Here is a 26,854-nt window from a genome sequence, read left to right on the forward strand (position 1 = left end):
TGATGATTCCCAAAATTCTGAAAAAAATGTGACATATTTTGGACCCTAAGGCGGATTTTTGAGAATTTTTTCAGATTTTTTGGATGCAAACTGTGGTCGTAAAAAATGAAAAACCTCAAAAAAATCGGAAAAATGCAGGTTTCTCAAAAATATGAAAACATGCTATTGAGCTGTTTAGTGCCCCAATAAAGTACCATAACAGGCAGTGTCCTCAATTTTTTTTAGATTTTTTCTTGTGGGCACTTTTTGTCCAGACAAGAAAAACCGAATTTTTTCGACGTTTCTGCTATTAGGAGGAAAGTTACACTTGTTGATTTTATCGCAAGTATATATTAAGTCATTTTTAACGTTATTACATTGAAACAAGTAAGTGTTTGACCTTAGAAATATGTTTTAAGAGGAAAATAAATTCTATTTCGTGCGATATATACCAGAATGTTCGCAACGTTTACAACATCGCCGGTTGGCCGAGCAGTCAAGGTGTCGGACTACGGAGCGTAAACGCTGGGTTCGAATCCCGTCGAGGGTAAAGTTTTTTTTTCCATACATCATCTTTATTTTTTCAATTTCTTATATAGTTTATTCATGTGATTTTAACAATATTTTTTAAATGTTTTTAAAAAATATTGAGGTAACATTTTTAACTAACTTTTATTTATATTACTCCGATTTGACTTCGAATTTAATGATATTATTTTCTTGGATTAGGCAATAAATTAATATTTATATTATTGTGTTCGTCCACGACTTCCGCCAGATATAGAAATTGCTTGCGAAAATTGGTAAGATTCCGTGAAAAGAATTTTTAAATCTACTTCTGTCATTTCCGGAAAATCCAGAGTATCTACCGAGGATACTGTTTGAAAAGGAGTCGTTTTGCAGTTCCAATTATGTCCAATTTTTGGAAAGGTTTCGTTGTCTACTTGTTTGTGTAGAAGCTGGTACTTTTGACCTTGTATACTATACATTGCCTCTACAACCCAATGAATTTTCGTGACTTTTCGGGAATAATTCGACACTTTCGTCGAAAGTTGAGAACGATTACCTTTTAAAGCAGGCATGAGAACTCTGAATCCAAGACCTGTTAAATGAGATGTAACATCTCGAAAACCTCTGTCGACAATACAAAAGTCTCCCCTCTTCATGATGGTTTTCAATCAAGTAACTATAAACGGAAATACATCCTCATGTACGTTACAATAAAGAGGAATGGCTAAGGCTTATTTGTACCTGATACCTCACTTTAAAAATAGTGGTAGTATGTAGCCCTTTTCTTTCAATTGGACAAAAACCAATACTTTGCTGCGTGTTATTTATTTAGAATTCTTCTCATTTCCTCCCTAATTTATGAAGACGCAAGGCTTAGAAACCAGATTAATGAATTTTAATATTAAGAATGTTAGAGAGGACCGTAATGAAGATCATATACAATTAGAGAATCGAGGAAGTGATAGATACTCTAAAACTATATTTACATATATTTTATTCAAAAATGTTTCTTAAATATTTTTAAAACATTAAAAAAATATTTTAAAAATCACATAAATAAACCATGTAATAAAAAATTGAAAATATAAAGATGATGTATGGAAAAAAAAACTTTACCCTCGACGGGATTCGAACCCAGCGTTTACGCTCCGTAGTCCGACACCTTGACTGCTCGGCCAACCGGCGATGTTGTAAACGTTGCGAACATTCTGGTATATATCGCACGAAATAGAATTTATTTTTCTCTTAAAACATATTTCTGAGGTCAAACACTTACTTGTTTCAATGTAATAACGTTAAAAATGCCTTAATATATACTTGCGATAAAATCAACAAGTGTAACTTTCCTCCTAATAGCAGAAACGTCGAAAAAATTCGGTTTTTCTTGTCTGGACAAAAAGTGCCCACAAGAAAAAATCTAAAAAAAATTGAGGACACTGCCTGTTATGGTACTTTATTGGGGCACTAAACAGCTCAATAGCATGTTTTCATATTTTTGAGAAACCTGCATTTTTCCGATTTTTTTGAGGTTTTTCATTTTTTACGACCACAGTTTGCATCCAAAAAATCTGAAAAAATTCTCAAAAATCCGCTTTAGGGTCCAAAATATGTCACATTTTTTTCAGAATTTTGGGAATCATCAGAGTGCGGAAAATGCACGGAAAAGCTCAAAATCTAATTTACCCTGTAACTACCCTCACGAGCAAGATAGGGGGTTGAAATTTGGCTCAGAGGGGTTTTTCTTGGTCAGCTTTCGAATGGTTCATTAATTATTGAAAAACGTCTAAGGGCAGTTTTGACCATCTTATTCGGCTAGGCCCTTTGGTTCTGAAGAAGCAATTTATTTGTTCTGGCCGCTTCGTGAATGCTTTTAACAGTTAATACCGCCAATGGAGGACGGAGAAGGATAGAAAAGAAGACGCAGAATCCGGTCGGAAGAGGCTGTAAAACGGGAGGATCAAGGTTTGTACCTCGAACGATCGTTATATCATTCTCGATTGAGAATGATACTGCCCCTCTCGTCTTTGATTATTACACAATCGAGCAATTATTACCGCGTTGGGCTAACCAGATGATGGCGCGATCATGTGGGAAGCGTTTACCAGCGTGACGATCCCGGACGCGCAGAAAAGTTATTACTCTTCGAGGCTCGACAAATGTTTAAACGTGTCTCTGCAAATTTTTGTATTGCACTCCACACGGAAAAAGTATCCCCGTTTTCTACGTTCTGTTCAGTGCGATCAATTAGAGAGATCTCTAGGAGGAGTTTGTCCGTTTCGATTCTCGTCGAACTTCTTTCTTCAATTATCTCCGATCTGGGAATTAGTTTCAGTTTCGGCAACAATGGAGATTATTAAAAGAGAGATCCTGGACAATGAAACCCCCGGACAATAGACTTTTCTAATAGTATATGTTACGCCGGAGCCTGATAACGGATGTTCCATTGTGCTAACACCTTTTACCTTCGATTAGTATACAATCGCCCTAACGAGAGGACAACCAGTCGATGCGGTACGGAATTACGTGACGAAAATGGGCAATGATTCTTGCCGCTCGGACCGTAAACCGTACGACTATAAACGGCAAGAATCATTCGACTGCCTGAGCCTGTCCCCCTAAAGCCCGTTTCATACTTAAAAATATCCGTCGAGGAACTAGTCGAACGAAACGCTAAAAGACTGCCCTAAACTAATATTTCGTCACATCGAACAATAAAATAATCAATCAAATTGAACGTTGAACAATCGGAGTAAGACAACGTTATCTCTTCTTCAGCTGTTTCTGGCTCAAGGATCTACGAAAGTTGTTTTTGATTTTGAGAATTGCCACACAGTGATTAAACCGTGGACTTCTAAAATAAAAATTCTGTTTTCTTCTGCGATAAAGTTCATCTACTAGTTTCGTGATATTTTTTCTCTTTTTCATTAGGAAATGTCCTATGAGATTTATTACAACGTATGAAGACATTACAGACTACAGTGTACATTGCAGAATAAAGCGTACCACTTCTTTCGATTTTAAATAGAAGCATGAGGAGATGTTGCGATAAATTCTCAAGTGTGCACCAGGCTTAAGGCACTCGAATCTCCATTTTACCGTCCGTCACAAGCCTTTTACGAATGTTCGTCGCGAACTCGAGCCTCATTATCGATTCCTCGTAACGCCAGCCAACCACGCGCGACAGGTTTCGATCAAACCGATGTGTATAATCTTATCACTGTCGATTTCAGTCGATTGATAACTATAATCAAAGCCCCTCCAACTTTGAAAAGGGCCAGAAATTTGACCAATCACCGAATTTTTCCGCACTTGAACCTCTGCCCAATAGATTCCGCACACAATGGTGCTTCGATGCTTCCCTAACCAGAATATTAATCAAATTTTGTATTCGAGCATTTTCAGCAAAAATAATTGCTCAAAATTTCATTTATTCTTGGAGCTATTTGTTGATCTTACTTTTCCAAAAGTCATTTCTATTTTCATCTTCATATAAAAATAACCACGGACAGATCAATCGTTTTCGGATAAACAATTTTATTCGAAAAAGAGTTGAACTCTTCTCTAATGTTGCAGACCGTATCGATACTGTGAAAGATTTTCGAGGAAACAGTTCGAGCAATGTCAATCGAGCTTTCTGCAACTTTCCGACCCGTTTTCGATCTAACTTTTAAGAAAACAAAAGCCGAACGAATTTTCTTCTGTGACACTTTTCAAGATCCAGTGCCAACTACTCTCGACGCATAAAAGTGGTCGTCGAGGGTTCAGAGATTTTGAAATAAACAAGACACGTTCCCGGAGCGGCTCGTAAAGCGTGCGATTAGCGAGTCCCATTCGCCATGCGCGATATAATAAACGCGCACGCAATTACGTAAGGCCGGTGTATCGGATCGAGCAGCTCTCATTTCCATATTTATGGAACCATAGATTTTCTGCCGTGCGACGATATTAATTACCGTCGTCGATTGTAACTTTATCGTGCGTCACGCGGCCCGCCTCGTCGTTTAGCAAGAAAATTCCTTCGCTCGTTGCCGCTCGATAATTTTTCATCCTTCTTCTTTTTTTTTTTTTGTTCCCGGCGCGTGAAACCGTCGACCAGGACAATACCGTCCACTATTCAGGGATATTGTTGGTTCCTGGAAGAAATCGAGCAGCCGTGGACAAACGGGCCCGTTGTCTTCGAGAGGCATCGATGCAGGAGAGCGCTCTCTCTCTCTCTCTCTCTCTCTCTCTCTCTCTCTCTCTCTCTCTCTCTCTCGCTCGCTCGCTCGGAGCCGAGTTCTCGACAGCGATCCCGCCACGGATATCTTTCTAAAACTGATCTGGCCACCGGCCAAACCGCTTTGAACGCGACTCGTCCGTCGCCGACACACGTCCGAAGGGGTGCGTGGGGCATGAGGGATGAGGGATGATTCAGACGCGAAAAGTCACGAGCCTTCTCTATTCTCGAGACACTTTCCCCGGACTCGAACCCGTCTCGACCACGATTATTTATATTTAACGCGACGCGGAACCGCCAACCGGCCGACTACATCTTTGTCTTTTACGAGAACCACTCCGTTAAAAAATATAGCTACTTAATCCCCTCCTACACACTCAAAATGGCTTCCAATCGCCAAGCAATCGACGTCTCAATTTTCTTTTTAAAGAATCACTCCATTAAAAAATAAATCTATTTAATCCGTTACTAGACCTCCAAAATAGGTACCGACTGAAATTATTGGACGACATGGGATCAACGAAATCTCAATTTTTCTAAACATTCTACAAGCCCGTACCATTAACACGTTGACTGCCACGTCACCCATAGATGGATGTCGGTATTATTTGTGCAGGTTTTAAAATGAATTTTTACGTTGATATAATCATTGTACCAAATTTTATTAGGATCTGTAACATACAAGAAAGTTGGAGGACTACTCAGTATCATACATTTAATTTTTTTTCAATTTTTATTTCATTAAATAACTTACTCTGATTTTATGGAATTTTTGGGGTTTCTAGTTTGGCGATCAAACTGTTAAATCACAATTACAGTAGTATCAAAAATTCTCTTGGAAAACAATTCCAATAAAGGAACAAATCACGTACAAATTCTTTAAATACAAGTTGAAATAAAAATTGAAATGTACGCAATGAAGGATCGAAGTGCAACGAAGACTGGAATTCACCCGACAAAAATTGGAATGCCGTCTAGTCGCGACAAGAAACGGCCACGTGAATAAATTTTGATCAACTTTCCCCGCGGTACGCTATTAAAGAACGTGTTAAACAATTTCAGTTTGATTGATCAATCACTGGCCGGCGATTTTTCTAGACTCGATCGTTCGATCGGCGCGATACGGATCGGCGCGATACGGACCGACAAAAAGGTCCATTCATGAATACAAAATTCTCCTGATACCTCTGTAATAGTTTCTAATTCAGTTGACACGCTCCCCTCCTCGCCCTCGATGATTTTTGCTGGTGTCTATTGCGCCGGCTACTCAGGATGCGCATTTGTTTCGCGATTATTTCAATCGCGTGCTTTTCCTCTATCTGCACCGAGGCTCGGCAAGGACAGGCTTCCATTTTTTTTCAATACTTTTTATCTGCGGCTCCATGTAAAACGCGTGTACACACTGCCAGTCATGCGCCATTGCGATTCCGTTCGTCCAGAACCGGATTTCTTGTGCTTTCCTCGCTAAATAATAACGGCGAGCTGAAACCGGGGATCGGCGAATAAAGTCCAGCCTCGGTCTCTCTCTCTCTCTCTCTCTCTCTCTCTCTTGATCACCGCGTCTCTCTTTATCTCTCCTCGTTGGTCGTCACCCGATCGCTAGAATCTCGATTTAACGAAGGAAGGACGCCGAGGTTCTAACTATCAGTTATTGTACCGCCAAGGACCCGATATGAATAAAATTACATTCGATTATTTTTAGCGATCCGATGGGGATTCAAGTCCGCGATCTTCCATCCGAGTTACTAGAATCCGCTCGGAATGATAATCGTCCTCGTGGAGGCACGACTCAAGGCTCGGCGAATTAACAATGTTAATGCTTCGAATAACATTTTCTGCATGCGCCTACACCTCGACGCGACGTGCAACGCCGATCGAATATTCCTACAATTATAAATGATTATTAGATCGCGGATCTGTCTGCTCAATAACAATTCTCCGCACCTGCCTCTACGTCCACCGATTCCTCCTTTTGTTCCAACGATATTAATAAGGCGCATTCTATTACATTTTATAGTATCTTACTGTTCTCAAACTGGTTCGATGTTTCTACTGTTTTCCATTTTTTCCATAAATAACGTATAATCCGGAGAATTTAATTTTTATCGTACTGGATTAGTGAATTATTGAGGTCACAGTTTCTCAGATAAATTTCAACTTTCCACCGCCATTACTGCGTTACAAATTACTTTGATTTTTTTCGACTTTTCCGGGAGTGGTACTAGGGCAATCAAAATTGTTATCTATTTCCTTGGACTATGAGGTATTAGGATCTTCCTAAAAATTCTGTAAAAATATTCTGAAACAGTTCGAAGTTGGTACATAGTTAACTGTCCCACTCTTTAAAAGAAGCTCGGGGAAATTGCAATTATCCTGCAACACAGAACGGAACATGAGGCACGGAAAATATTGTACTATAAGTTTGCATGAAGCCACTCATTTTTATCGAAGCTGTGAGTCAAACGCAGCTTGCTTGGCTCGCAATTAATATTTTTAGCAACGACCACTGGGCCAACTTTTTTTTCCTGCCAATGAGCTATTCATAGTCGCTCGAATATGCCGTCTTAACTAGTAAACTCCCATCCTTTTCACCATTTTTATACGTATTATTCGATAGCCTTTATAAATTTCGAAAGCGTGAGAGACGTCGTTGATAGAATTGTTCCCTAAATGAAGACTATCATTGTTAACGAGAGACCCTGCCCCCTCTCCTCGACACTCGGCTCGTTCACCTCCGATCTGCGAAACGGACCATTTGAAAATGCATTTCTCATAGACCGAAAATCCATAAATATTAAAACAGTATTTGCTAATCTCTATATCCCGTATATAATTACCGGACGAATGTTTATTCAGTTTCCAGTTTTTTTTAACGAGCACGCAGAGGTCAGCACGGATAAAAAATTATCTTCTTTTTCTTTATAAGGTCTTCGAGTGCGAATCAGAAAAGATTTATGAAAATTTATTGCAACCCCTGTATTTCCTTGAGAATTAAAATCCGCCGTCTAACGATTACTTGCAGAATTCGTCGCTATAAAAAGATTTCCATTGTAGTTTTGCAGATTTATGTCGCTGTGGATTATTCTGAATTATTTTTAGACGTTGTAATCGCTGTTTTGTTTAACCGTCTCCGTTATTAACGGCAGTTTGTCCTCATTCGATAATTTTTGTAAAAAAAAAACGAACTAATAATCCCGAGTACTAGACTCGAACTAATAGTGCTCATTATTAGACTGTGCCACTGATAACGTAAATTTGCTTTTATACTATGCGCTATATTGGTACTACCAGATTGTCCACTCATAACACAAGTAAATAGGCAGGTGTAAGACGAATCAGCGAATTCATTGGGATAATTCAAGTTGAAAGAGATCTTTTATTTCCAAAGGAGTCCTTTTATTTTTCAAATAGGTCTACATACAACACAGTAATCCCACGAAATAAAAATTTAAAAAATTTCTGTGCACCGACGATCAGCTCCGTAGAATAGCTAGGACGATTGTTACAACATAATCGGCCATAATAGCCCTCAGATTGATTATCCACCTTAGACCTCGTTAAAAAACGAGTCGGGGGAGCGGTGCTAGATCGACGCCGTTAGAAAACGAGAAAAGAGTCGAAAAGAAAAGGAGGAGGAGAAGGGGGAGGGAAAAAGCGGTTTCCAGGCGAATGAATTTATTTCCTCGGGTCCCGGCAGCCCTCGCGGACAACGAAGAGAGACCCACGCGATGCTTTACGATCGTGGCACCGTTTTCGAGGCATTACATTCCTGACGCGCCTACACACTCGCTCGCTCCGGGGCACCATGGTTTCGGACGGTTCTCGTTTTCTACCTCCTACCGGCAACAAGCGTTCGTACGAGAACTTCGAGAACAGTTCGTTTCGTGCCGGAGAACAGCCTATTGCTTCGGAATCAGCGTAAGCGAAATACACGCGCGTGTGCACGAGACCTCGCATTTCGCATTTCGCATTTCGCATTTCGCATTTCGCATTGCGCGCACACGTGCACGCGATTTATGCGCGCGACTCACGCACCGTATAATTCCAACGATGCCGAATTATTCTTTCCGGTCCAGACTCGACGTCAACTTCTTTTGCATCAACGGCTGCTTATTTTCCACGATTTATATCGCACGCTCGCCGATAATGCCACAATTACACGATACGCAACCGCAATTCTATTTCTCGGATGCTCCAAGTAGGTTAGTCAAGTTACATACAAGAATATAATTGAATCGCCACGTTTGCTTTCGATTGTCCAGGAGACGGAGGCTCGCACAGAAAAATTTCTCGTACATTTTTTGGCGCGGTGTTTTTTTTTTTTTGTAGAATCGAACGGTGTTCGACACGTCTTTAGTTTTCTAGGTTTCAAGGCCGGAGGAAAGGGAGTTTCTCGTCGACGAGTCACAAATATACACCGAACGGAGCGTAGAAAGCACGGAGACAATATTTGGAGAAACTCGTTGTCGCGAATCCATTAAAATTTTCTAATACGCATGAAAGTGTCCGGGCAACATGTGTCCGGACACGATCCGTGTCTCTCGCAAAGTTCAAACAAACACATACTTTGCAGAACTGCACGTTCTAGGTGCTAGAATCCGGGAAACACGAGAAGGGTTCAAATTCTAGTCTTATATTCTCGAGCCTGAACGATTCTCCTGTTTCTTTAGGTCACTCTTCCACACTTAACGATACAGATTTATATAAATGATTACAGGAACCGTGAAATCACAGACGACGAAACACACAGAGTGTCGCTTCGTCTTCGCAGAATCGACGAGAATGATTTCATTCCAGTTTCTACAATGTCCACTCGTGTCGCATTCTAAATAAAAAGATGTTTCATTTTCGGTTTGTCGAGATCACCCGACGTGTTTCGACAGCGAATTCGCAAATTCTCCACGTGGAAATTCGCTCGAAGGGTTTCGCAACCCTTCGGCCCTTCTGCGGAGACCAATCACTCTTTTCCCAGGGTCAGGTAATGCCGTTGATTTCGGAATCCTGACGACATCTTTACCTGACAGTATTAGAAGGTTCAACTTCAATCCAATGCTGCCCGGTAAGATGTGAACAGATACTCCGTCCGATGATCGGTTAGCTTTAATCCACACAGCCATGTTCGTCCCTTTCGCCTTATCTTTTTCCGTTGTCCACTCGCCTCTCGGGTCGCTCTTATATTTTTATCGAACGCGACGCACACGCACACTCTCGTTTCTCTCGCTCGGGCACACTCGCACGCGGTCCCTATTCTCGGAAACAACCGAGGAGCCAACTCTTTCGAAATGGCCTGCAGCTGCTTCACCAATAAAACAAAAAAAAAAGCCGCAACGTGCAAAATACCAAGGACCAGGGATCGAAAGGAGTCGGCGATTAGGTTGAGTTGCTGGCGAATACGAAAGAGGAAGGAGCATAAGCGCCGGGAAGATTGTTAGATTCCTTGGCGCGGATGTGATCGGTGGAGGGAGGGATCTTTGTGCAAGTCCATATTTTTGATAAGCCACTTCATGGAAATTATTAGCTGTACAAATTAATTCGCAGGCTTTCACAAAGAATCGTTTCAACTTTCTTTCAAATGTGGTGCCTGACCACGAAAACTTATTTCAGAATAATTGTGTACACGTGTCTGTTATGATAGTAAATGTCCTGACCAATTTCTTGTTGTATTTTAATTTGAAATCGGGCACGAACTTTTGCACTAATACATGTACGGTCTTTTGTACCAGTCTCGATGTGTGTAAAATAATGTGGATCATTTTCAAGATTTCAATGCATGTTGCTCATAAATGAACAATGAAAGAACCACTACAATTAGCCCTTGCAATCAATTTGTGAAGCTTCTAAAATGGTCCAACGATATTCTCAGTTGAAGATGCTACTAATCTCAGTTCGTACGTAATTGCATCAAGAACGTTCAGGCGAGCGATTAGTCACCTGGGATTGATTAGGCAACGGAGAAGGCAAAAGTGCAGACAAAGGACAGTGGGAACAATAAGGACGGCACAGTGGGGTTGAGCAGTTTACGGGAAAAGGCACAGTCAGCGCGTGAGTAATTCGCTGGCCATAGCTGTTTGTCTCTCATTGTCAGTGATTTAATCGACAATGAGTAACATGGTTGGCCTTGGGACTCTGGACCCACTCGGTTCCAAATGCAATTTTGCAATGCAAGAACTCTTCCCTCGGACTCGGTGATCTTAAACAAATGCGCAACACTAGACACTGAAAATTGTCTTTTTCATAACAATCTCACATTTCTTTACTTCTTAACGAGTTCAAATAAATTTTGTAAAACAGAAAGAGACCGAAAATCCCCGGGTACTTAATTCCAAAAATGAATGAACTTCCCCCAAAGAACCTCGTCCTAAGGATCATGCAAGGATAAAAAAGATTTGGTGGAGTTCATAGCGTTTTGAGGGTGTGCACCCGACAATTACACCCCGTTATGGGGCTAAATTGCGACTGGGGGTGCAGAGAAAAGCTTCTATGGTGCACCTCGACCGAACCGAAAGCTTCTCAGGGTACGCGATTAACCCTTGCACGGCGTGTAACCCCCTAATTACGTTTTACGCCGGGTCAACTGGTTGCTCAGTTGGGTACAGGGCGTTCATCATAAAATTCAAACTATGCGATTATGGTTGCGCGCCCGGTTGTTCCTCCCCGGGAAGGATCCGTCGAACGAGTTCCTCTCTCGGTCTGTTTTTCTGTTTCTTTTTTTTTCTTTTTCCGTTGCCTTTTCTCTGTCGGTCCTCGTTCCCTTCGATTCTATCCCGGGTTTCTCGGTCTCTCTTTCGGATAGATTCGTTTGCCAGGGCCCCATTACCGCGGCAGATAGCATCGTGTACGGATAGAAGGCGAGCAAGGATGGAGACCAGGGGTTTGCCCCCGAAGGTAGGAGGGGCGAAGCAAGTTTTATGTAATCACCAACCGACTCTGCGGGGCTAGGTATTAATACTGGCAATAAATAAACGCCGTCAGGGAGACTCGATCCTAAAGGCATCTCGCTGTGCCTTCGTCTGCCTCCTACATCTCTTTCTCTCTTTCACACTTTTTCCTTCTCTCCCTCTCTCCCTCTCTCTCTCTCTCTCTCGTTTCTACACCCTCTCTTGCCACACGCATGGGCGTCGCACGCACTGTTTGACAACGATACACTTTTCCTTTTTTCATTCGTCCGTTTACTTCGCTTCGGCAGGTTCCTCGAACTTTTAGAATTCGAACGCATCAAGGATTGATAACCATTAGACTGCGAATCTTTACGCGAATTCCAAATTTCGTGGATTGTTTTTTCAAAACCAGAACATATCTCTCGTGGTAAGAGTGAAGTAAAGCACGTTTCTTACTACACGTATTTTCTTGTACTTTGAGCATGCGTACGTACCATAAGTGCATGAAGATCCGCAGTCTAGTAATAGTACTTGTAACAATTTATGTCCTGCGAGATGATGGATAAATGCCAGATCTCAACCTCTTCAAAGAGCAATTTTTGGAGCATGAACTTCGCTGTTCTTGTGCTTTGGCCAGTTTGAGTAGAAATTTAAGGGGATACTGAAGGCGATGGCTGGACCATACTAGTGGTTCTTTATGTGAAATGGTCAAGTAAGAATTTACGGTTCTCTTTAACGGTTTAAAGTTGAAGTCCTTTAATACACCTACCCATTTTTGTTATAAATCTATAGAATTACTTGCTATAATTAGATTGTGGATTTTACGCATGCATAGGGCAGATGGAACTTGGAACAGTAGAAAGTTTAAAACGATTTTAAATTGAAGTTTTAAATGATTTACGAATGCCAATCTATTATTTCGAGGTTGTTAAAATGATTGAAGAGTGAAATGCCTACTCCAATTCATTTTCCATAAAAATCTGCAGTTATAATGTTATGTCGTGCACTTTCTTTCTAAAATAATGAAATAAAAATCAAAATGCTGCCGTCTATAGGACTGATTTTAAAAATCATTTCACTAATCAAGGTGTGAACGTCCTTGCTCGCTATCCTTGAAAAGGTTGAAAGCCCTTTGAACTCACTATTTTCTTTCAACTCAGCGATTCGCTTACACGCCTCGCATTTCGCACGCAATAAAATCGTTTGATTAAACAGCAAAAACAGCAGGAGTGACGACATTCCACTAATTCGCTTCACTAATTCACTGAAATCGTAAAAACTAATTGAAAGATTATAAATCAGCGGTTGCTCGGTACTTCCAACTGCGAATCTCCTTGATCGCGATCGCATGCAGCCGCCATCAAACATCAAAACGGTCGAATAATACCCGCGTTTACATGTCGGTACCGTCACGAACATCCGTCGAGATCTCGAGGTCGAGAGCTGTTCCTTTATCTCGAAATTTGAATTTGCCGCGCTCACGGAAGCTTTGCGGCACGTTCTCGAATCGGAGTCCATTTTCGAATATCAACTAAATCTTCTTCGTACTAAATCACTCGAAATCATTACGCGAACAAATTAATTCGTAACCCTTATAATTAATCGGAACGTTAAACGTGACATTGTTTTAATGTTGAATTGATTACTGGGTGAAACAGAACCCTTTGCAATCGGGCGACTCCGAATAAGAATTATACAAAACACTTCTAACATTACTAAATCAGTTTGCGTTGAATAAATTTTTAATAAATTAAGTGTTCAATTCCTGATGCGTAACATCAAGAAAATTATACAGAATGGAAATATATCGAGGAAAAAATGGGTTCTGGAGTGCGAATCGCTTCGAGCGCAAAGGGTTAACAGATCAAGGGACACTCCGAGTATTTTTCGTGAAAGTAGGCGACGCGTGTTCACGTTTGCGAGCACAGGGGCTGCATCCCGGGGCCGAAGTTTCTTTTTTCGTGGTATTCGGAGCCCCTCCGGTGAATTTACATTTCCGTGTATCTGGCAACCGGTTTTATGAAACGGCTCACGGCTTGCAACTTAAGTAGGCATTTTTTTCTCTACGAGATATCGTCGTCCTCGCCCCCTCTATCCCGGCCTTCCTTGCTCGTCCAATGGGACGCGAGAAAAGCGAAGGAACGACACAAGTTGATCATGATTAACCGTGTGCACGGTAGCTGTCGAACTTTCCAAAGGAACACCGGGAAACCATGTCCGGTTTCCGGAAGAAGATCGAAATAAACGAAATTATCAAGGTCAAAGAAATCCTGATCGGTGCATCTGCACTACAACATAGTTATGCACTTATAGCAAAGACGGACGAAAAGATGAAAAACATTTAACATCAACACATTTCTTACGACTTAATAAAAATTCCTACTTGGTGCCCCGAGACTCGCAATTGATGCAAACAATTTTTAATTTTCATAAAAATCCGCTGTCTGGTAATAAAACTTGAAAGGTTGCAACGTGCGCTTCAAAAACCTTTCTACCAACTTCCAATGACCACCGAATATACCAACTGAAGTATTCATTTTTAAATCTGTCTTAACAACTCCGTCTTACAATTCCGCGAAGCGTTAAATAATAGTCGGCATGAATTCGAATGGAGTCAGGACGATCCTAACAGTCTCTTAAGGGTCGGAATGACGCCTATCGCCGTTAGAGGGCCTTTTGTCATGCAAAATCGGGGGAATAAGCAACAACCGAGTCCTTGGAACCGAAAAAACCAGAGAGAAATCGAGCAACGATTCCCGCTCTCCTTGTGCTCGCACGAGCAAGCCAGGGGGAGAAGAGAGAGAGAGAGAGAGAGAGAGAGAGAGAGAGAGAGAGAGAGAGAGAAAGATAAAAGAAAGATTCTCTCTGGGCAACCAGTCATGCCATCCGTCGCTCGTTATCGCGCGACCAGTTGTATCAACGTCTCCGCCTTTATGCAAATGGCCGAAGGCTAATATCCATAATGAGCATTAATCTGTTTCTTTTTTCGTCTTTCCAAGATGGCCGGCATGTCTCTCCGGTCTCGTTCGCCGGGGACAGAAAACATCCTCCACCTCTTCTCTTCTTCCTCCCCCTTCCCTTTCTTCGTCTTCTTCTTCCTCCGTCGACTTTTAGTGGGTACGTGTGCACACCGTCGTCGCCACGAGAAAAACAAGAAACACGACAAATTCCCCGATAGTGTACACACTGTAGCGCACGCCGCGATTTCACGGGACGCCGTAAAATTTAATCGCCCTATCCCCGGAATTCCAACTAGCCGTCCCTTCAGACTGATCCCGGATTCTCGACGCGATTGCGAATCGATTCTGCAGTCTAATTTGCTGATAAAATTGCAGGAAACGAGCCAACTGCCCGTGGAAATTAAACTGCGCTTGCTTTGAACTCGTGACCCCTTGTACGGCGATGTTTCTTTGCATCAGCAAATGATTCGAATTTTTGATTCATTATTTCTAGGAGGAAAAGAAAATCTATGCTTTTTCTATTCGGTACAAGATAACCTGAACTGTCCACTTTTGTGAGCCACACAATTTGTCCGCCGAAGGTCGGCAATGTAGAAATCACTATAATCAGAAGGTTCATCAATGGTCATAAAAGTTATAGGAATCCGACATCGGACATCTATTATGATTATTGGTGTACCTCGAGTTCTTCTCTCCAAACAAAACAAAACAAAAATAAAAGAAAGCAAATGATGAATCTTCGAGAAATAACACCACCATAATGGACACAACATCGAGCTGTGGAATCTACACCTCACAATTGCAAATGAACAATTTGAAAAATCACTGTACATTCCCCAATAGACTAGGACCCTGATACGGATCTAGTTCCCTAAGAAAAAAATATTACCAATCTTTTCGAAAGTCTAAAAAGAGAACGCAGGGATCTAACAAGTAGCTGGCTATGCGAGAAGCTAAAAAATCCGCTCCACTTCAGCCCCGATATGCAAAGGTGCAGGGTCGCAGAAGTAGTATAGTGGTCGCATGTGCACGGCACAAGGGACGGACCAACGAAATACCGTTGTCGTCAAGTGGGAACGGCTCGAAGAAGCCCGCGAAAAAAAATAAACCCTTACTCGAGATCGGTTGAGAGAGCCGGCTATAACTTGCGCGCGCGCGCACACGCGTTCGCATGACGCTCGCTTGCTCGCTCGCGCTACCATTGCGCGCGTTCTCGTGTTTCTCGAGAACCTTCGGTATAATACTGTTTTCCCTGGCCCCGCTCGGCAATGCAGAAAAACAAGGTGGTGTGTCGACTTATTATGAAACGTGGTATCTCCTCGCGAACCGGTGTAAACAAGCTGAATTAATTTACTGCACACGCGGTGGTAGATATCTCTCTCTCTCTCTCTCGAACAGCCTCGAAACGTCGTCAAATTCTTTTGCGATGGAAACGTACTTTGTGCTGGAATCGTCAACCATTTACTGTCCGTACTTGTTTATCAGTCGTTTTCGGGGGAAACGAAGACGAGAGGGGAGTAAGAGAGCCGAGAGAGAGAGAGAGAGAGAGAGAGAGAGAGAGAGAGAGAGAGAAGGGAGAAGGATGCCCACTGCATAAGCTATATTTAACTGCACCTGCTGGCGCCAGACTATTCGCATGCACCGTTGCATATTACACGCGTTGCTATACAAGAAGCAACGCGCTCTGGCGTCGAACGTCCGCTCCACGACGGCGATACCCGGCGTTCCCACGTTCACATATTTTCCACTTATTCGAAACGTACATTAGATCAACACGTTTCCATCGTAGTTTTCGCTTTCAGAGTCGACCGAACTCGACACCGCTCAATTTTATCCGCTGTACTCGGCGCAAACGGTGCTTGGAATCTTTGAGGTTAGGTTAGCGCAACCTCCAAGAGACACAAGGCATCCCGGTATCAATCGAATTAAACTACGTTAAACTGCACACGCTCGTACGCTGCACGAAAAATCCACTTCCGTTACACGCTTCAATTCGACGGACTGTTAACCGATTGTACTCGTAATCTAATATTTCAAGCAATTACTCGAAAATACGAGACTACGCCGCAATGCCGGAAACGGAACGGGGAACCTCCGGAATTAAATCGGCAAAAGAAACCGGGCGAGTATTTACCGGAGAATGTGGAAATATCGTCGACATTTTCCTCCAAAATTCTTAGCCTCGATTAATGAGTCAGCACGGCTAACCGGGGACACAATTAATTCCCGACCACAAGCCTCCTCGATAATGTCCGGAGACTCCCCTCTTCCGCGGACGCTAATAATAGTCATGCCAGATCATCGTCGAATAATTGAAGAGGGACACCGCGTTGAAAAAAAAAATATCTCAAAACGAGAATCCGCGGCGGGCGAAGCCAACTGTCCAGACGGCCAAATATGGCGCGCGGCCGGGGGATACGGAGCTTAGAAAAACTGTTTCGAACCGTTTAATTTAATTAGGCACCGCGAAACGGTCCGACCGCGAGGAGAGCCCGACCGATGGGCGTGTCCAACGACACCCACCCGTTTCCAGCGTTCCTCGTGTTCGGCCGGACAGAACGGGACGGACGGCACGGTACGGGAAAACGCCGGATTGTTTTCAACAAATTCGCGGAAAAGCTACGATCAGTCGCCCAATCGTCGAGAACTATAATCTTAATACGTGGATCGCGAACAACTGTACCGATGCAGCCGCGAGAAAATTCAAATACGACTGGAACACACTACCCGACACGTGGCATCGGTGTTCAAATCGCGCGCGGTTACATAATCCGCTCGATTCTTCCCGTTGCGGATTATCGATAAATCCCCGAGGAAAATCTGCCGGGGAGAGCCGAGCGTCGCCGATTTTACCCGAAAACCCGGGGCAAACGTTCACGTTGGAAAATCGACGAAGAAAACCGGTGTTGAAATGATTATAGTTTCGGACTTACGGTTTCAGGAGCAGCGTCCGTTCCGTCGGCGAGGCGGCCTCACGGGCAAGTCCTGTGGCCCCGGAGCCGATCGATTCCCCAGCAACGGGCCAGCGCAGAGGGCGGCGAGGAAGAACCGGTGCACCACTCCAGATACGAGACGTGACGCACACTCTCGAGCAAAGTGCACGATGACTCGACGACGCCGCGCCGCCTTCCGACGACGTTCCACCCGGGGAAGGCTCGAGCGGAAAAGAACGAAAAAAGAATGAGAGGGACCGGGGAACGAAACGGACCATGGCAGAGAGACTCGCAGGGACACACATCCACTGAGAATTGCAGGAGGAAAAAAAAAGAAGTGGAAGGAAGAAGAAGAAGAAGAAGTAGAAGTAGAAGCAGAAGAAGAAGGGTACGTAACCGTCGAGTCGCGCAGGCCCGAAAACCGCACTGTCAGCCGGAAGCATGGCACACGATCGCGTACGAGGTAGAAGGGGAGCGAGTCAAAAGGAGAATAGAGCCGTCGCGACCGGCCGAGAAACAAAACTGAAGGAAACCGGAAGATCGGGAGAGGGGAGACAGAAAGAAAGAGAGAGAGAGGGAGAGTAAGTAAGAAAGAAAAAGAAAGAGAGAGGCTAGGTTCGAGACTTCCTGTTTTGCGGGGCGCGCGTGGACGATGGCTAACCGGCGACTTCCGTTCTTCACCATCGTGGTGATCCTCCCGTACAAGGTTTCTTACTCGAAAGACGACTCGAAACTCTCGGCACGAGATCGGATCGTCGACTGACGAACCAGCGAAGGAACGGTCGTTGTGCTCTAGACGAAGCCGAACTCGGAACTATTCGGTCACCGACGACCACCCGAACTAGTGGAACGAGCGGCGCGAACTGAGCTGCGCGATGGCTCGTCTCGTCGTCGGCTCCGCCAGTCACGGGTGCGCGTTAACCACCGCGCCGGACGATGGTGGGGGTAACACGACGAGTGCCGAACATGAGCGCCGCGCCGAGTGCGTTCCACCGCGACTCGGACGACAGGGTGGGGCGTGGGGGTTAGTCCAGGAGCGGGGATGCGGCCGAACGCACCCCGTGAATGACGCAGGTGGCGTCCACGGACAATGACTGCGCGAGCGCATCGCTACTGTCTCGTCTCTTCTACTCTTCTCTGTTAATTAACTCTTTAGCCGATCGCACCACTGCAAACAACGGGTCCGACTGTTCTCTCCTGGATAGAAACTCACGCTGCCGAGCTGCTCCTTGGGCCGAACCGTCTATTTGATCAGTTTAGACCTATGCGTTAACACTTCGAATACCGGAAACCTGCTAATGGGATTCTCTATGATCACGCTGTATCGAAACCGAGCTGAAAGGCTTCGTTCCTTGCTGACTCGACTGTCTTTATCCAAAAGTTATCGAAATCGTATACATTATTGAAATCGCTTTTTCTCTACATTTTGCCCGACCTTAACGACAGGGCCGTTGAGCCGATAACCCACTATATTGCCACAGCACGTGAAACCTTTTACAAAGTCATTTCACTATCAATGAACCGAACAGCTTGGTCGACTTGTTAGTGCAATATAGATTACCAGTAAAATTATATCGAGTAATAAAAAAACTGACCCGTTTAAAGAAAATGCTTAAGACAACAGTTTAGCAGTTTCAATGAATATAAATTAAAAGATCTCCGGTGATTCTAAGCGCTAATTTATAACGGGACTGTCGCATTTAATTCGACAGCGAAATGGCTAACTTGTCTCGACTATTCCAGTCACTTGTATGTCCCTCATTGGAACTTTCACCGAATTTCCATAAAATATCCTTATTGCTTTTAGTGGCATCGTCGTCACAAATTTGTCCTCCGACTGTTTCCCTCTCTCACCCACGTCAGGATTAACTTGGCCTACAAGCGTATTATTTATTTGAATTTAACGGAAAAGTATAACATCCTCAGCAGATTCCATTCACTTCGTCTCGAGCTGCTTGACACAAAGCGCAAGGGGTTAAGAAAACACGAATGTAACAATATTCATCCGAAAGGTTTCGTAGAAACAATAAACTGTTTTTCATTTTTTGCTTGTTCGCCTAACTATATAGCGATGTGTCGACGCAAGTCCGAACACGACGATTGCGCATACGTTGACCCGTCGTCAGCGAATATCAGCGTGTCGATACTGCACGCGTTCCCCGTGGTAGGGGGACTGCTCCGAAAATGATTTTTGTTTTCCAGCATCATCCTATCTGGCCGAGCTGGCCGCTCGGCGATACCGAAATCTGTTTGCCCCGGGCTCCTCGAATTCGATAAAGGCCGCGCGCGGTTTATTTGCTTTTTCCACGGTGGCAATTTTCTTGCCGGTTCGATAACGTTCCCGGAGAACGAACAGCCTGGCGAGACTCGACGCGGCCATTGTAAATCCTCCGGGGGCCGGGCGTTATATTCATATTTCTCGCTACCGGTCGAAGGCGACGCGTAACAGTTGCAAATATGCGCGTATATCGGTGGATTTTACGACGCTGCGCGACAGGAACGCTTCGTCACCGAGTTCAAGGCGCGCGCACGTTGATAACGCCTCGTTTGCACGCTGCCTCTGGCATTTATCTCTCTCTCTCTCTTTCTCTCGTTCCTTTTTCCGCGCTCTCTCCTTTCCACCGAGCGAACACCGTTATATTTGGTATTCTAAATAAAACCGTGGGGGCAGAGGGGAAAAAACGTGGCAGAAGAAGCGGGAGAGGGAGAGAGAGAGAGAGAGAGAGAGAGAGAGAGAGAGAGAGAGAGAGAGAGAGAATCAAGAGTAAAAGAAGCAGAGGAACGCGGGCGAAAAAAAAAGTGATTGATTAATTATCTCGACGGTATCGCGACCGGCCGGGATTACGACACCGGAATCTTTATCTGAGGCCCCGATTGCCCGGCCCGATACTCAAAGAAACGATGATTTACATCGTCCCACGAGATCTCACCCTGGTCTACGGCTCAACAGGCTTTTACGTAACACCGAGTGCACTCATGTGCCCAAGTGGTCGTCTTCGTCTTCGTCTTGTAATCTTATCGTCGCGGAACGACCCCGGCGACCCCGTGTTTTCTGTCCCAAATCCAAAAAATTGTATCGAATCTGGAAACCGCTGGCGTTAGCCGAGCTCCGGCTTACGAAACAGGCCGAGCTATCGATAAATAAAGTCAGAAACAGATAATCCAACGGGGAGACCGACGACGGCGAAACTGGACGGATATGTTGCCCGTTGCATCATCGTACCGTTTCGTCCTCCGGATCGTAAAACTAGCATCTTCGACGAGAAAGACGTTCAGGGTTTCGTACAGAAACACTGGACAAGCTACTCGCCTTTTGCCAAGGAAACAGACGCGGATGATCCCGCGGAAACGCCGCCATTCTATTGTTCATTCTATTGTTAATTGTGCAATCTAATGAGTTGCCGATTACGAGTAGCAACGGTGATTATAGGAACACTCGATTCGGCCTCTTCAGAGATATCCACGCGTATCTGATTTTAATTTGATAATACCGTCACATGTGTGGATACTATCGTTTTTAACGGTTCAAATATCGAGCATTACACGATGCTGATATATGGTGATTTATAGCAACAAGATCGATTGTGTTCGGATTTATACTGTAATTGCAATTAAATAAGTAAAAATGATTTAATCAGTACTCAGCCTTTCTGAAAATAAATTGCTTGAAAATAAGAGACATCTAACGAACTGCTATACATTTGACCGAGCACAATGGTCAAGATATTCTTCACTTACAATTGTATAGCTTCATGTCCTCGCATAAAAGATTTACAAGATAATGTGTCAATCCTTAGCACTCGAGTGGCGACTCTGAAGCCCCACTAAGAATTGCTATACCATTATTCAAAATATTTTCAAAATTATTAAATTTATTCAAAATCTCCAGTATCACGAATTTTTCAATTTCCACAAGTCCATAAACGTTTTCTATCTGCAGACTCTTTATGCTTGGATCGGTATAGACCCACCAGCATACGCCAAGAGTAAAAAGGAGCGCAAGAGCTGCATTTTGACGCAGTCGATGGTTAACATCTTCCACCGAATGACATTTTATATCCGACCAGCTAAAACGGTTCTCTTGTACGAATCTGAAAGCAATAAGATCCAAATTTTCATTTTCCTCGGAACGATCGAGGGTCCGACGATTTTCGAGATGCGTTCGATGCGAGGCGTAAGTGCGTGTCACGATGGTTTTGCGCGCGAGGATGCGTCTCGAGTCGGGGACCGATGCTCGGTTGGCTCGTTTTCAAGGAGTAAAACGAGAAACGAAAGAAAACGAAGGGGAAAGGAATTGGCCATCAGGGCCAGTGACACGGGCCGCGATCGGCATATTTCCTTGACCACGTCATCGTCGAGGCACCGGCCCCCGTGGCAGGGCGAGAATTTGCGGAGTGTATTAGTAGGCCATGACGAAAATACCAGGCGGTCCGGATAGTAATAGCGAGAGCATCTAGACGGCATTGACCGCGCCCGAATCCGTGCAGGTCGTTCCCCGTTCCGTTCCGTTCCGTTCCTTGTGCTGCTCGTTAAAGTCGCATTTAGAGAACCTCATCGAGACGCATTTCAGAGACACATTTAGGAACCGACGATACAAGCCGCTCCACCAGGACGCTGCCGAGCATTCTTTCGCATATCGAGACCCTCGAACCATTATGCTCAAGCCTAATACGTACCACTACACTCGTTAAATCAAATACAAAAATGAAAAAGCATTAGAAGAATTTAAGTATATTATTATATTATTTTCGATTGCTTAAGACGATTAAAAGAGAAAATACATTTTCATTTAACTTCAGTTTTTTACAATTGACTTGGACAATTTTTATTTTGCATAAAGATCCACAGTTTAGACATGAAAATAAATTCAAAGAAAAAACAAAGCTTGTAATCCATTCCATGCTTACTGAGATCCACAAGTTTATGTAGAGCGGGTAACGTTTGTTTAATGTTACCGTTAAAAATCGGACATTTCATATGCAACAACCTAATTGTATACAAACGACGTCCGATTGAATCAAGGATACTGTCAGGTTTCTACTCGGTTGTCGAAGATCGTCAAGAATTCTTCTAGTTATCTTTTAGAAATTCGAAAAAAGAGAAACCGGTTGGGAGCGAATTCCACGGCGAGAGAAAGAAAGAGAGAAACAGAGAAAGAGAGGGAGTGGAGGGACAAGTTTCCTAGGCCTAACGTGAAAGTGTCCTTTTATTTTCGTCCCCGTTTCTCGCCCCCCTGCCGGGGAGGGCCACGAATTTTCTGCTAACGGTGTAACGAGGAAAGCGGCATACTAATGGGGTTCCGCGCGCGTATATCCCCCGTGGTTGCCGAGGGCACAATGGACGAGCAGGTAAATATTCAAGAAGTTCGGGCTTCCATATATTCATGACCGGCATCTTGAACCGGCCACTGCATAGAGAAAGAAAAGGAGGAAGATGCATTTGCATTTGAAAAACCGGACGATTTGTGGGTCAGGAAATTTTCAATATTCCGTCGTGGGATCAATGGGGTTAGCTGGGACCATGGGTTCATAAGGTTCACAGGATTCATCGGGTTCCAAACATGGTATAAAAAACATTCATTAATAAATACAAAAAACATTAACAGCCTGAATCAATTGTTCATTAGATAAATTCTGCTCATTATTTAAAAAAATACAGCAATCTCACCAATTTGAAGTTGCTTGGGGTTAGGTTCGTGAGGGGGCGGCGATGGCCATACATACAAAAATCCATGCGAAGTGGGGAATATTGCAAGCGTACTCTCCACCCCCTCACGAACCTAATCACAACCGACTTAGACTATACCTTCTCTTTGAGATTCTGTATATGATTCTATACATTTTAATTATTGTTCAGTGACAGCTTGTTCGAGAATAAAGTGTGCTTGCAACATTGGACAGAATGTCTCCAATAATCAAAGGTGGCTCAATCAGAATTTTGACTTTCACCGTGCAAAATGATAAACGCGGCAGAACCGGGTCAATAAGCACAGTTGAGCTCGCGAGTGACAGTGATACCCCGTGGAAAGCACACGGTAGATATAGTTCCGATAACGCGTTCGGGACGGCCTTCTGTCGGTATCAATAATTAATAAGCCTCGATAAAAATGTAAAACCGGCCGGCAACATGGCGGGCACGTGACTGGCTAGTTTTGTAGTCGCAAAGTCGCGGGGATAGAGCGCCGAGAATGCAGAGCTCCGCGCGCCGTAAATCATCCTCGGTGCAAATAAAATTCCTCGAGGATCGAGTGGCAACCGTTTCATAAGCTTAGTTGGGGGGCACGTCGGGCTGCATCGGGCCCGCGACCCGAGCCGTTTAAATCAATTTCTATCGGGCGATAGCGCAACGCAGGGCCGTTTTAATTACCGTTAATGAGCCTGGGCCGGCTAGGCGAAACGCGTCTCGTCGCCTGGACAGGAATACCCGTGACTTTATATGCGGGACACGGCTCGTAAAAGAGACATTTATTGGCCGTATCTTGGACCCCTCGCGGACCTTCGCAACCGAGCCAAACTATACTCAACCGAACGGAACGAAACCGAACAGAAACCGATCTGAGCCTTGTGCGCCTTCTGCACCTTCTGCCCCCCCCCCCCCCCGTCGGCCGTTTGATCGTTTCGTGGCAGCTAGGATATAGGAACCGTATAACAATGGGGGCGTATGTCGCTGACAAACATGGGAGCGGCCTGTATTGGGTCGATGGTAAAAAAGAAAGGACGGGGGGATAGAGAATTATATCCTGGCTCGACCTTTCTGCCCAGCGTTGCATGTATTACGCTACGTTTCTACCTAGGCGTGGCCTATGTGTTCCTTTGCCTCCGACACCACATGCACGTCGCGCTTCCGGTTTAATCTTCCGGGAATACAAGACCCGGCGAATTAATGCACGGCTCTCGATTCGCTCGAAAAACACGGAATTAATTGACAGCGAAGTAGACGGTTCCCAAGGACAATCATATTAATAAGTTGAAGACAATATATTGACATTTCTATATTCCTTTAATATTGCACCTTAACTAGTTCTTGCCATAAATGCATAAAACCCACAGCCAAATGAGATACTGTACTTCGTCGTCAAGGTTTTGTAAAAAAAAGCAGAGTATTTAAATGTAGACCATAGATTTAGAAAAATTATAAAGTCATGGCCGGTAGGTAATGCGTGGAGAAGGAAAATTATTTTCTATTTCACTCCAGTTTGTTGTAATTCACGTAGAAAATTTGTCTTTTGTTTAATGATGCTCTGGGTCAAAATAGACACAGGCACCGTCGTCGGGTGGGTTAATGGCTAGACTATGAACATTTATGCGGCGTGAAAAAATTGATTGCGTACGTTCTGCTCCGTTTCTATCCCGCCGTGCCCTTTGCGTCCCCTAACCTTTGAACTACACGTACCGTGCATCACGCTTCCGGGGGCGTACGATTGAGAAATTGTTTATCAGGTTAATCACGCGGATCGTAATAAATTTCGTAAGGGCCTAGAGAGGGGGAGAGGGCAAATATTTACGACCATGAGCGGACCCCATAACCTCGTCTCCGATATTCGTGACGAAACGGCTCTCGCCTTGCGGGATCTCGAAATTATGAACATTACACCGCGCGCAGGTTATTTGCGGAGAGGATTTTCAACGACACTCGAGCGCAATTAAGACGCAAAAGAAATAGAATTTCCACGTGGCGAGTTCAACGGTTTCCGAGTTATTTCTCGAGGCAGTGGCGCGGCCACGTAGGGCGCATTAAAAATATATACGGACCCTCCGACGGCCCACCGAAATAGTTTCAGCCTGTACAATCCGAGTTATTCACCCCCCAGTGATTATTCGTGGGGGCTAATTGGGACATTCCTCCCTAATAGCCTCTATTAGGTCGTCAGTTTCATCCTTCTTCTTTAGCTTTGCGCACGTGAACGCCAATACTCCGTTTAAACCACGTTTTTATTGAAATCACTCCTTACGTCTTCAAAAATCTTCTCGTCAGTCTGTGCACTCGCAGCATTTAGAACGACATTTTCTACTGAACACATTATCTACCGACGACTATTTCATAATTTTGAAAAGTCTCTGGCCATGGCTAAGGAACTTTTAATACATCGTCCAGCAGCAGTTCATCAAAAGATTCGTTTTTAGTATCGCTTGCTGTGTGAATTTAAAGAGGAGAATAAGAAGGATATAAGTCAGACAATACGTCTTTCGAGAGTAAGGAAGTGGCAAAGCTGCTTTTCTAAACTTCCAAACGGAATCTTCGATAAACCAAGATCACGTCATGCTAAAAAGAAAAATTTCTGGTGGTTAAATATTTAACGAGGACAGCCCCCAACCGATTCAATGATTGAAAATCGAGCGACCAGCCGAAAATCCACGAATCCCTTCAGAAAATTGAATTATTTCTATGGACAGTTTGTTGAATTGAATGCTGAGGGGCTATTTATAGCGCAGTCGCGAGGGCGTTACAACCTTCTGACCCAGTGTCGACCTTCATTTTATTTTCCAATGTGGTAACAGCGGCGAACCGATCGCTACCAATCCGCTCGATAAACATAGGAGGCGGTGTTACACGAAACCAATTAATCTTATTTACTTGTAAGAAGAAAAAAGCCACTGGAGAAACGGTAACGAACGGCGATTATAGCCGAGAAATTAATGGCCGTTTCCGGCGAGAAAAACCGCCGCGACGTCGGAAAAAACGCCTGGCAAACGTAACGAAATTGTAAGGACAAACAGAACAGATAACCCGAGTACTCAGTTAGCAACACGATCGTTCGACTATTACGGGAACGATAACGGGCATGTATGTGCCCGCCACGGTATCTGGGGTTATCGTTTTCCTTTTTTCTTTCTTTATGGAGAGGCGGACAGTGTTAACTGCGAAGGATCAGAGTAGCGCTTGGGTCATCGAGACGGCCGACAAAATTCCAATACGTTTCGTTACGCTCGTGGAAGATTTTCGGAAATTGTATCAGGTAACCGGAACGCGCTAGTTTTATCCTTATTGACCTTATAACGGCCACTTTGTCTCCTCAAATTGCAAAATATTGCACTGGGATTACATAAGAGATTTACTAAGCCAATTTACAGTTACCTTTCCCTTTTAAGAAAATTCTATTCCAACTATACAGTCTGTCAAAATAGTCTCAAAATAGCCATTTAATTACTCAGGTTTTAGCGATTAAATTAAATGAATATCTGTTAAATTGGGATCAACAGAAAGACTAATGTGTCTGCAATTATAAAATTGTAAAAATGGTCCGTCGTTTGAGTGTTAAGAGAAAATCAGTCTAAAATTGTGCTGTGGTCATGAGAGACCAAGGCGCCGTTCCAGTGTTAATTAAAACGGCACGAATTGTCTTGGTTACTCGACTTATACGATTTTGAACAGGCTCAT

General features: G+C 43.8%; 1 long non-coding RNA gene and 1 pseudogene across 2 annotated transcripts in view; one reads left to right on the top strand and one right to left on the bottom strand.

Moving 5' to 3' along the window:
* LOC143356528 (thioredoxin pseudogene) overlaps positions 1 to 26,854 on the top strand; it is a 129,714-nt pseudogene that overhangs the window by 30,704 nt on the left and 72,156 nt on the right. The window lies entirely within an intron of this gene.
* On the bottom strand, positions 5,654 to 8,048 carry LOC143356180 (uncharacterized). Its single transcript, XR_013082624.1, has 2 exons — positions 6,650 to 8,048; positions 5,654 to 6,589 (listed from the first exon to the last, which is right to left on the bottom strand). It is a non-coding gene; the product is annotated as an uncharacterized LOC143356180 (long non-coding RNA).

This window comes from Halictus rubicundus, chromosome 8 (genome assembly GCF_050948215.1).
Source record: "Halictus rubicundus isolate RS-2024b chromosome 8, iyHalRubi1_principal, whole genome shotgun sequence".
NCBI lineage: Eukaryota > Metazoa > Arthropoda > Insecta > Hymenoptera > Halictidae > Halictus > Halictus rubicundus.